This window comes from Neoarius graeffei, chromosome 9 (assembly GCF_027579695.1).
Source record: "Neoarius graeffei isolate fNeoGra1 chromosome 9, fNeoGra1.pri, whole genome shotgun sequence".
NCBI classification, from domain to species: Eukaryota; Metazoa; Chordata; class Actinopteri; order Siluriformes; family Ariidae; genus Neoarius; species Neoarius graeffei.
Window position 1 is genome coordinate 5799694 of NC_083577.1, and position 12352 is coordinate 5812045.

General features: G+C 43.0%; 1 protein-coding gene across 4 annotated transcripts in view; it reads right to left on the reverse strand.

Annotated features, from left to right (window-relative positions):
* pde1a (phosphodiesterase 1A, calmodulin-dependent) overlaps nt 1–12352 on the reverse strand; it is a 352383-nt gene that overhangs the window by 100136 nt on the left and 239895 nt on the right. The gene's annotated exons all lie outside the window — the stretch shown is intronic.

Genomic DNA, 12352 nt, shown 5'->3' on the forward strand with positions numbered 1-12352 from the left:
ATTTTTGGGAGGTGCGCGCAGAGCGTCTGCGAAGGTGGGGGGGCTACGCAGACGCTATCTGCGACACCGTCTGCGAGGACTGCGTTGTCAGCATAAATTGGCCTTGACTTTTGTATAACTTGGGAGTAATGAGTCGTCTCAGTGAGTGATTTGTTACCTCGCCCGCAACGGAGTAAGCGGGGCGAGGTATTGTAATCAGTGCGGTTTGTTTGTTTGTCTGTCTGTTTGTGTGTCTGTCTGTTAACAATTTAATAAACCAAAATATGCATCTTTCAATTCTGCTTCCAACCATATGCTGCATGATGGGGTAGCTTGGACAGTCTCTGTAGTGGTTGGGGGTTAAAAGTCAGGGGGGTCAAGGTCATCGGTCAAAATAACATATTTTCCATTATAACTCAAAAACGGTTGCTGATAGACAGATGTTTACTTTTTATGAGCATATAGGAACTCCCATATGGCCTTTTATTTGGCACCATGATCTTTGACCTTGCATGACCGTGAAAGGTCAAACTCAAGGCCATGGATTTTCAGAGGGCTATAACTTGAAAATGGTTGATGGTAGACAGATATTTACCATTATCAATTTATAGGAAGTGCCATATGGGCTTTCATTTGGTACCATGATCTTTGACCTTGAGTGGCCCTGAAAAGTCAAACTCAAGGTCATGGGTTTTCAAAGGGCTATGACTTTAAAATGGTTAATGATAGTCAGATGTTTACCATTATCAACATATAAAATGTCCCATATGGGCTTTCAGTTGCAACCATGACCTTTGACTTTGAATGACTTTGAAATGTCAAACTCAAGGTCATGGATTTTTGTAGGACTATAACTTGACAGCTGATGATTGAGAAATATTACCATTATCAACATATAGGTATAAAATAAGTGCTGCCGGGCGAGGTTTGTTTTGCCTGGAAACACTTGTTAGTTTTTTCTTGGGCGCCACTATGGTTCAGCTTCGTTCACGAATCAGTCTTTCAAGTCTGAGTCTCTTGTTCATTATTTACATGGTTACAGCAGTCACATGACTAATATTATTACTGGAGATAAGAGGAGAGGTTGCTAATGTTAGTTAGACAACCAGAGCATTGCTGTAGCTAACTAGCTGTGTGCAGTGTCGCTATTGAATGGATGTTTAATTTGCCTTTCTATTGGAAAGAGTTCATACACTATAGATCTTCAGTGTGCAGGTCAGGTCAGTTAAACTGAATTTCTATCATACAATAAATAGAATGATATTTTTATTGATAAGCGCAGTATTGGGGCAGCACGGTGGTGTAGTGGTTAGCGCTGTCACCTCACAGCAAGAAGGTCCTGGGTTCAAGCCCCGTGGCCGGCGAGGGCCTTTCTGTGTGGAGTTTGCATGTTCTCCCCGTGTCCGCGTGGGTTTCCTCCGGGTGCTCCGGTTTCCCCCACAGTCCAAAGACATGCAGGTTAGGTTAACTGGTGACTCTAAATTGAGCGTAGGTGTGAATGTGAGTGTGAATGGTTGTCTGTGTCTATGTGTCAGCCCTGTGATGACCTGGCGACTTGTCCAGGGTGTACCCCGCCTTTCACCCGTAGTCAGCTGGGATAGGATCCAGCTTGCCTGCGACCCTGTAGAACAGGATAAAGCGGCTACAGATAATGAGATGAGATGAGGTGCAGTGTTCTCGTACGGGTAACTGAACTTGAAGTAATCAGTCATTTCAACTGAATAGCTACAGACCAAAGGGTTGCTTAAGAGCTTACAAAATGTGAACAAGTGTATTATACTTTACCAAGTGAAGCAAAACATGTTGCTGCTATTAGTGTATAGAGTAGCTACAGTGCGACGCTAGTTCCAATGAACGAATGGCTCGAAAAAAGATTTGTTCATTTTTCTAAACAAGATTCAAAGATCTGAGTGAGTAAAAAGATCTGAACTCATCACTACAGTCATTACCTTACCAGCCTCACCAGCCTCTCATTTTTCTCTCTTTTGAAATCATTCAGACAAAAAAAGGTGCTACACTTCCTAACAAACTACAAAGTGTAAAATCTTCTGTCCTAAAGGTTTTCACATCTCACAAAACGTAAAGTTGTAAAGTGCTAATACTGAAAATGTCTTCCAAAAATGCTAAATGTCTCCTTACAGAAATTACGGGGGGGGGGGGGGGGGGGGGGGTTGTTTTTTTAATCTGTTAAGGGCAGAGTAGGCGATATATTTTTTTCAGAAAGATTTTTTGTTATATTTATTTAAATTCTCTTTACATCCCTCATACCTGTCAACCCTCCCGTTTTTCCCAGGAAATCCCTTATTTTGACTTATTTCCCGCTGTCTTCCCGTTTTTTTATTTTCCCGAAAATATCCCGTATTTTCACATTATATAAAAGTCCTGTATTTTCACAATATAAAAAAGTCGGTAGGTCCAGAATTCATGACGCGCCTCTGACAGGAGTTTACAGCAGGAATCAGGCCATGAATTCACGTCCCCGCCCTCTCAGGCATCAGTAATTACAGAACTACGTCCAGAGGCGAGGCTGAACAAGTGATTAGGTCCAGTGTTGCCAGATTGGGCGGTTTCCTGCCCAAGTTGGGCGGTTTCAAGTGCATTTTGGCGGGTTTTGAACATATTTTGGGCTGGAAAACGTCAGCAGTATCTGGCAACACTGATTAGGTCTGAGGTTTAGATGGTGACGCTAATAGCTAAGAAAAACATTAGCCTCTCTTTCTTTGATGATTTCAACAAGTGCGTGGCTGGAATGTTCCCAGACTCTTCCATCGCAAATAAATTTTCCATGGGGAAAATGAAAGCCTCCCAAACAATCAAAGGTAAGCTACACATGTTTACATTAAGTATGTCCTGGCTAAGACCTCATAAATAGCCTAGTGTAAACTAATTGGTGTATTAACTGTTTTATCCACTCATTGTCTATTTTATTTTCTATCTGAAACTTACCCATTTTAAATCACTCTTGGTTTAATATCTTATATCTATCTATCTATCTATCTATCTATCTATCTATCTATCTATCTATCTATCTATCTATCTATCTATCTATCTATCTATCTATCTATCTATCTATCTATCTATCTATCTATCTATCTATCTATCTATCTATCTATCTATCTATCTATCTATCTATCTATCTATCTATCTATTGTTCCGAGGCCATGACTATAGTAAAACCATAATAAATTGCAATGGAATTTAATTTATTGACTGGTTATATAATGACCTTTCTTATTTTAACATAAGATACGTTTTTTAGCCCTTAATTTGGGAAATAACTGGTACCACTGAAAGCAAATAAAAATAAATGTATAGTTTATTCACAAATGCACTCTATAAACCATAAGCATATTGAGTTTGGGTCTTGGCTATCACCAACATGCACCAGAGTACAGGAAATCACAAATACTAGATAGAAAATTGCCCCCCATTCAACTACACACCCACTTTTGGTGAAGGGTACGACTTTCCGAAATTTTCCCTTATTTTGAGTTAAAAATCTGGGAAATATCCCTTTTTTTCAAACCTCAAAGTTGACAGGTATGATCCCAATAGCAGTGAATAAATCAAATTCTCGGACAATAAAAAGAAAAAAAAATCAATCATCTGTGGCAAAGGGCTGGAATGAAATGATTGGATGGCCTACCTGCCTGCACTCTGCCCGTGCACTCATTGTGTGTGACTGGGGTCTTTCACAAGGCTAGGCAGGCATATTGCAGACATATTGCTAAAGCTAGCAAGCTAATCATACAAGAATAGCAGAGAAAGAGCAGTTAAAATTTCCAGCTACACCAAATGTTACACCTACAACAGCTTGCACTGCTAAACAAAAACAAGACTGAATTAGAAAAGGATGTGATGGAAAAGAAGTTGGATAAATACTGCCTTCGTGTGCTATGGGAATGATGGTAAACGCGAGTTGCCCACTTGGAAGTTTCACATAAACACTCTTTCAATTCGTAATTTTGAGTGGGAACTTCAGAAATTACATTACATTACATTACATGGCTTTCCCCAGAAAAAAAAATATCAGAGTAGTGCTACTAATGCGGAGCCCGACCTGTAAGGGCTGGCTGCTAGGGGGGGTCCGGGGGCTTGCTCCCCCCCAAAATTTTGAAATCAGAGACTTCAAATGGTACATTCTGGTGGCATCTAGGGCTGATTTAGGCACAATTCAGCATTATTAAAGTTGCTGGATTTATTTTTATTTTTATATTTTTTACGTTGTCAAATATGCAAGGGATAAAATTTCATCTCATCTCATCTCGTCTCATTATCTGTAGCCGCTTTATCCTGTTCTACAGGGTCGCAGGCAAACTGGAGCCTATCCCAGCTGACTATGGGCGAAAGGCGGGGTACACCCTGGACAACTCGCCAGGTCATCACAGGGCTGACACATAGACACAGACAACCATTCACACTCACATTCACACCTACGCTCAATTTAGAGTCACCAGTTAACCTAACCTGCATGTCTTTGGACTGTGGGGGAAACCGGAGCACCCGGAGGAAACCCACGTGGACACGGGGAGAACATGCAAACTCCGCACAGAAAGGCCCTCGCCGGCCCCGGGGCTCGAACCCAGGACCTTCTTGCTGTGAGGCAACAGTGCTAACCACTACACCACTGTGCCACCCCGGGACAAAATTTAAAGGGCAAAATTAGATTTGAAATGAAAACACTGGAAACAGTTAATTCAGAGAAATGTTTAACTTTACTGCACAGCAAAAAATGCATAATATTTAAATAATATCAGCTGATGTTGAGTGGTCTATCAGATATATTCTATTCAGCTAGCATGATGTTGAACGAGTCGAAGACGAGTAGCTGAATGGAATAGATCTGATAGACCACGAAAAAAAGCCAGCCAATATTATTATTATCTCATCTCATCTCATTATCTCTAGCCGCTTTATCCTTCTACAGGGTCGCAGGCAAGCTGGAGCCTATCCCAGCTGACTACGGGCGAAAGGCGGGGTACACCCTGGACAAGTCGCCAGGTCATCACAGGGCTGACACATAGACACAGACAACCATTCACACTCACATTCACACCTACGCTCAATTTAGAGTCACCAGTTAACCTAACCTGCATGTCTTTGGACTGTGGGGGAAACCGGAGCACCCGGAGGAAACCCACGCGGACAACATGCAAACTCCACACAGAAAGGCCCTCGCCGGCCCCGGGGCTCGAACCCAGGACCTTCTTGCTGTGAGGCGACAGCGCTAACCACTACACCACCGTGCCGCCCCATTATTATTATTATTATTATTATTATTATGCATACACACTCTTCATATTAGCATTCTCAAAGGCCACCGCTAGCTTATCCACGACTCGGTGCTGTTAGCGCGACACTCCTGTTACCTTCCCGCTGGTATAGCAGTAGTGTTAGTGAAGGCCAACACTAGCTTAAGGGGCGGTCACACAGCACTCCGCGTCTATATCACGTACAAAAAGATACAAAAATCTGGTGGACGTGGTCGTAAGTGCTAATTTTTGGTCAATTTTGGCTTTGCCGTGCTTTGTACGGGGTATGGCCGTCGGCGGCTGTTTCACTGCTGCAGCACTGCCTAAGCACAGCTAACCAAGTCCAGCCACGCACCCAGATGTTCCGTACCACCCTCCTCCTCCTCCTCCTCCTTCTTCTTCTTCTCTCAGCAAGGATATGTTGAGCCTGTATCAGTTGGTTCTGTTGGTGCTGGAGCATTAAGATGAGGACATCACAGCGTTGAGGGTTCATGTTCACCCCTTGACATCTAGACTGCAAGTGCCGAGGTCTCAGAAAATTACGGTATTTATACATGCCGCAAATCAGAAGTGATGCAGAAGTGATTAGACAGTGATCAATCGAATTTAGAACTTTTTTGAGACGTCGTTTAACGGGCTTAGACAGTGCTATGTACGCGGAAAAATCCATTTCTCAGTGATAAGCCACTAAACACACGCTATATCCCATGATACCAACGCGTAACACCCATCCGATGACCGTGCTCTGCCCGTGATAGACCGCCAAACTTTCGCGTCTTACCACGTCTCCCCAAGTTTTAATAACGGCCGGGACACTGATTATCACGTGTTTTTCACGTGTGTTGCACGTCTTTACCACGTGTGCCGGCCGTGGTTGTCCGCGGTCTAAAGTTTTGAGCAGTCCAAAACTTTTTGCCGCGTCCGACGCCGTTCCGATTTTCCCCTGCGTCCTGTCACGTTTGTATATCGACTGTAACACGTCTTAACTTCGACATCAACACGAACAACATCGTCTGCTTCACGGGAGAGCACTTTTTGACGGGTTTTGGCCGTGATAAAGCCGTAAAGTGCTGTGTGACCGGGCCTTTACCCACTTTCAATGAAGCAAACCTCGCGGCCATGTTTGTTTACAAATTGTCTCAGTGAGTGTGGAAGTTTTACATCTCCAACGTGTCTCTTTTCCAGTTTTTCTATGTCCGTTGGTATGTTTTTCTCTTGTAAATATGCGTGAAGGATATCTAATGAAGTTTTAGTAGCCTTTCGGGTGTTCAGTGCATCTTCAGTTTCATCTCATCTCATCTCATTATCTCTAGCCGCTTTATCCTTCTACAGGGTCGCAGGCAAGCTGGAGCCTATCCCAGCTGACTACGGGCGAAAGGCGGGGTACACCCTGGACAAGTCGCCAGGTCATCACAGGGCTGACACATAGACACAGACAACCATTCACACTCACATTCACACCTACGCTCAATTTAGAGTCACCAGTTAACCTAACCTGCATGTCTTTGGACTGTGGGGGAAACCGGAGCACCCGGAGGAAACCCACGCGGACACGGGGAGAACATGCAAACTCCACACAGAAAGGCCCTCACCAGCCCCGGGGCTCGAACCCGGACCTTCTTGCTGTGAGGCGACAGCGCTAACCACTACACCACCGTGCCACCCCCATCTTCAGTTTCATTTTTTAGTTTATTTATTTAGTGCTTAATTATAGCATAGCTAATCCTAGCAGTAGCACTGGATTAGCCTTGTTTTCTCTCTTTCCTGGTGGACAAAGAAATGATTCTCTGCATGTGCAGCAGAAAAGTTTTGTCATTGGATTTTTGCATCAGTTCCAATGTGTGATGTCGTGTTGTCTTGACAACATGCAATATTGTAACAATATTGCACGCTCATTCTCCATTGGGGAGAGTGGCGTAATACGTGGAGGATAAGCAATATGATAACAATATTGCATGCCATCAATAAACCCATTAGAAGGGAATAGAACACGTTTTTATTCAATGGAAAAAGTGTCCCGTATGTATAATAATTAATTTTACTGCACAACAAAAAATGCATAACGTTGAACAATACAGCACGCCTCGTCATTTTCCAGTTCCAAGATGCCAGGAACAGAATTGAGGTCAACTCACACAACAGCGCCATCTAGTGACCAGTGCCTAGAACATGGTTTTATGTCTGGTTGCGAATGGCAGTCAGTGCACACAGCGAAACCCTTTACTTTCACTTCTGGGTTGAGTACCAGGAGACTCTAGACCTCTCATCTCATCTCATTATCTATAGCCGCTTTATCCTGTTCTACAGGGTCACAGGCAAACTGGAGCCTATCCCAGCTGACTACGGGCGAAAGGCGGGGTACACCCTGGACAAGTCGCCAGGTCATCACAGGGCTGACACATAGACACAGACAACCATTCACACTCACATTCACACCTACGGTCAATTTAGAGTCACCAGTTAACCTAACCTGCATGTCTTTGGACTGTGGGGGAAACCGGAGCACCCGGAGGAAACCCACGCGGACACAGGGAGAACATGCAAACTCCACACAGAAAGGCCCTCGCCGGCCACGGGGCTCGAACCTGGACCTTCTTGCTGTGAGGCGACAGCGCTAACCACTACACCACCGTGCCGCCCCAGTCTAGACCTTTATATTACAATATATACCGATTTCTATAGTTACTACTCATTTTCAGAGGGGAATAGGAGATATTTAGGTGCAGAAAGTACTCTGCATTGTTCAATTTATGGTATTGATTTTTTTTTTGGTGTGCAAGTGACAGTGCATTACTCACATCGCACAGCATAGTGCAGCACCGCATATCCGCGCTTTGGGGAAAGCCGTGCATTACATTACAGATATTCTTAACCAGAGAAATGTACAACACACCCCTAGCAGCCTGAGGAACAGTTGGAGGTTAGGTGCCTTGCTCAAGAGCACTTCAGCCATTCCTGCTGGTCCAGGGAATCGAACCGGTGCCCTTTTGGTCCCAAAGCTGCTTCTCTAACCATTAGGCCATTTATTAGTCTCCCCCTAATAAATAATTTTGAAATAATTTTGATTCTTGAGTTCCCAAGTTGGGATGACCTTCAACTTTCCAGCATAGTGGAGGAGACGACCGTTTCAGTAGTGTATTGTGCATAAATGTTTATTTTTTTTAGCAAAACAACCATCATTAATCTGTCATCTGTGTACACTTTACATGATACGGAATATAGAACAGTGCTATTTAGCATATGCACATATGGCAGAATCAATATAGGATTTCCCCAAGAAATAACCTGAAAATAATAAACTCGTAATTCCGACTTCACAAGTGGGAAGTAGGACCTTCTGACTAGCATGCGAAGGCAGCAAAAGCAAGAGGTCAAAACAGAGTAAATATCAGTTTGGCTTTTCAATGATGATGGAGTTATCTGGTTTGTTTTTTTATTTTGGGTGGATTTTGTTACTTGGAAATGATAATGCGCTACGGTCCTCTCCTCCGTACTCGCTCTTGTGGACTCATCCTTCAGCAGTAATCAGGCAGTGCGCGTTCCTGTGTTTTGGAGGAGTGGATTTGGATGGAGTGCTGAAGGAAAAGGGTGAGATTTTCCAATTGGATACTTTCAAAATCTAGCTTCCTCCTTCTGGTTTCTCCAAAATTACCTACTCTGGCTTTAATTTATGCATCCAACATGAAAGTTCCTTTGTCAATTGTTACTATAAAACCGATAAGGTATTTGTACGAACACATTAACATAATAAACACATACAATAATATAAACTGCAGCTGTCAAAATTGATGGAGTGGAGAGACTTATTGGTAAGAAGCCAGGTTGATGAATTCTGGATCTGAAATGCAATTCTGCAAGCTACCAAGAGAAAAGCATGGATGTGAGATCCAGCAGAAGAACATAACAGATAGTATTAAAGTCTAGCAAAACTAAAGTGACCATAGATGATAGACCTGCTCATGGAACTAGAGTTGAGGTGAAAATGACAAGATGAGAATAAAATGAAAGAAAGCTTTAGTGGACACTTGACCATCACACCCATATGTGGTTCTTCTCCAAACTTTTGCCACAAAGTTAAAAGCACACAATTTTATAAAGAGGTATTTTGTCTGCTGTAGCGTCCAAATTTCCTTCACTGGAAGTAAGAGGCCCAAACTTGTTCTAGCATGTGCACAAAGCAGGCTCCATGAAGACATGGTTTACTAAGGTTGGAGTGGAAGAACTTGAGGCCAAGTTTACATTAGACCGTATCTGTCTCGTTTTCTTCGCGGATGCACTGTCCGTTTACATTAAAACACCTGGAAACGCCGGGAAACGGGAATCCGCCAGGGTCCACGTATTCAATCCAGATCGTGTCAGCTCCGGTGCTGTGTAAACATTGAGAATACGCGGATACGCTGTGCTGAGCTCTAGCTGGCGTCGTCATTGGACAACGTCACTGTGACATCCACCTTCCTGATTCGCTGGCGTTGGTCATGTGACGCGACTGCTGAAAAACGGTGCGGACTTCTGCCTTGTATCACCTTTCATTAAAGAGTATAAAAGTATGAAAATACTGCAAATACTGATGCAAATACTGCCCATTGTGTAGTTATGATTGTCTTTAGGCTTGCCATCCTTCCACTTGCGAGTGGTGAGTGATGTGCGCTGGGATCACACACACAGCGGCTCAGTCCCGAATCACTGCTCGTGCGCTTCACTCGCGCGCTCTGTGAGCTGCGCAGGGCCGGAGTGCGCACCCTCCAGAGGGCACTCGCTGTTCAGGGCGGAGTGATTTGGAGCGCAGGATGCCTGCGGAGCCGAGCGTATCCGTGTATTGGCGTTGCTGTGTGCACGCGAATCGTGTATTGGTGTTGCTGTGTGCACGCTAATCGTTTTAAAAACGTTAATCTGATGATCTGCTGATATGGTCTAATGTAAACCCCACCTGAGTGTCCTGCACAGAGCCCCACTAAACACCTTTGGGATGAACTGATGCCTAATCTCACTAAAGCTGAATGAACACAAATCTCCACAGTCACGTTGCAAAATCTAGTAAAAAGCCTTCTCAGAAGGGTAGAGCAAAGGGGTGAGCAATTTCAGATTGAGATGTTCAACAAGCACATACTTGTTGGGTGTGTCCACATACTTTTGGCTATGCAGTTATATGTTGACAAAGAGACCACTGATAAGCCCAGATGTGACCTTATTATGCTCCTCTTCCAACGAGAATAAAATCAGCTGTGTCCTTGGATCCCCGTTAAAGACAGCAATTGGGTCTTGCCCTGATCCCTGATCCCGAGCTGTAGTGCCAATATCTAAGCTGCTATGCATAAACTTTCAATGGACATTCCCAGCGGAGTGGACTTGGACTCACCGTGTGAGTCAGTTTGATAACAGAATTAATCTCTAAAGCGTCTACATCTATAGATGGCTACCACTTGCTATTTTTACTTACTTTGCTTACGTGTGCACAGTCTGTGTGTACAGCCTGTAGGTGCTGTGTGTTCCTGTAGTGATAGATGGGACCTATCTGGTCAGGCTGAGTGACAAAAGAAAAGGTCAGCAACTCGATAAGGGTGATTTGGGAGCGAGCTTTTATATGTGACGTTATGTTTTCTTTATTCTAACAGCCCCTCGAGTCCCTCTGACAAGCTAATAGCCCCAATGGAGTGGGTGTGGAGGCGGGGTTATTGGTTGGTCAAAAAATGTGTAGGAACAGTGTGTGTAGCAGTCTAGAACCAACACACACACACTTAGTCAAATGCCGCAGAGTGCATTACTATCACTATCACAGGCTTTTCAAAGCATGATAAAGCGAAGTATTGGGAGGAGATTTAAAGTTTCAACATGGCTTACATTTCATCAAGCCATTCACACTGTATCATGAATGTAGCACTCTCTGTTTTTGGACGCAATCTGATTTTCCATTCATTGAACTTTTCACTGAACAGCTGGGGAATGAAACACACTGACATGAGATACCGTGACTGAAAAATTGTTGCAGTACGAAATTACTCCAAATCTTATGATATTACAATTGTTCAGTACTGGAACAAATAAACCTACTGGAGTTGCTATACGGCTTTTCTGTTTTCATTAAGCAACATATTGTGTGTAATACAAAAAGGCAGTGATTAGTAAGACATGAGAACAATCATGAGATTCCAGATCCATGTACAGTAAATGCCAAGGGAATGCAGTTAGTAGCAGGGCTCGACATTAACTCTTTAATCCACTCGTCCATCCCACAAGCAGCGAGATTTTTCACTTGTCCTGACCATGTTTTTTATTCCTATGCATTTGCTAGTTCAGTGAAAGGAAAGTGATTAACAAAGTTTATCAAGAAGCAGGTATCATTATGCTTTATAAATTTTCAATAAAACTCAAGCTTTAACTGTAACAATAAACAAAAAATATCCAATGCCCCATTATAGTGCGCGTGTTGTTATAACCCATTACCTGATCTGCAGTTTTAAAGCTCGACTGCCTTTCAGATTTTTCAAGTGTAGGTCATGAAAAGAATTTTCCCCCGACACCCAGTTATTTTTGTTTAGTGACCGAAAGCTACTGAATTTGAATCACAGACTTCCAATTTCATTCTTTTTTTTAAATAGAACAATTAATGAATTTAAGGCCACATGGCCCTAAATTCTCCACTATCTTTTCCTGCTTCACGATGACCCAATTCAAGATACTATGTCATGCATCGCGTGGTGGGCTTTCCCTGTTCGTGCAAGGCATTGTGGGATACAAATTTGAAACAGGAGAGAAAAATGGAGGACGCGAGTGTGCGAATGAAACGTGAAAGAGCGACTACAGTAACGGAAAGAAAGCAAGAAGAAAAGACGTTATGTTGTACAACCCCGATTCCAAAAAAGTTGGGATAAAGTACAAATTGTAAATAAAAATGGAATGCAATAATTTACAAATCTCAAAAACTGATATTGTATTCACAATAGAACACAGACAACATATCAAATGTCGAAAGTGAAACATTTTGAAGTTTCATGCCAAATATTGGCTCATTTGAAATTTCATGACAGCAACACATCTCAACAAAGTTGGGACAGGGGCAATAAGAGGCTGGAAAAGTTAAAGGTACAAAAAAGGAACAGCTGGAGGACCAAATTGCAACTCAT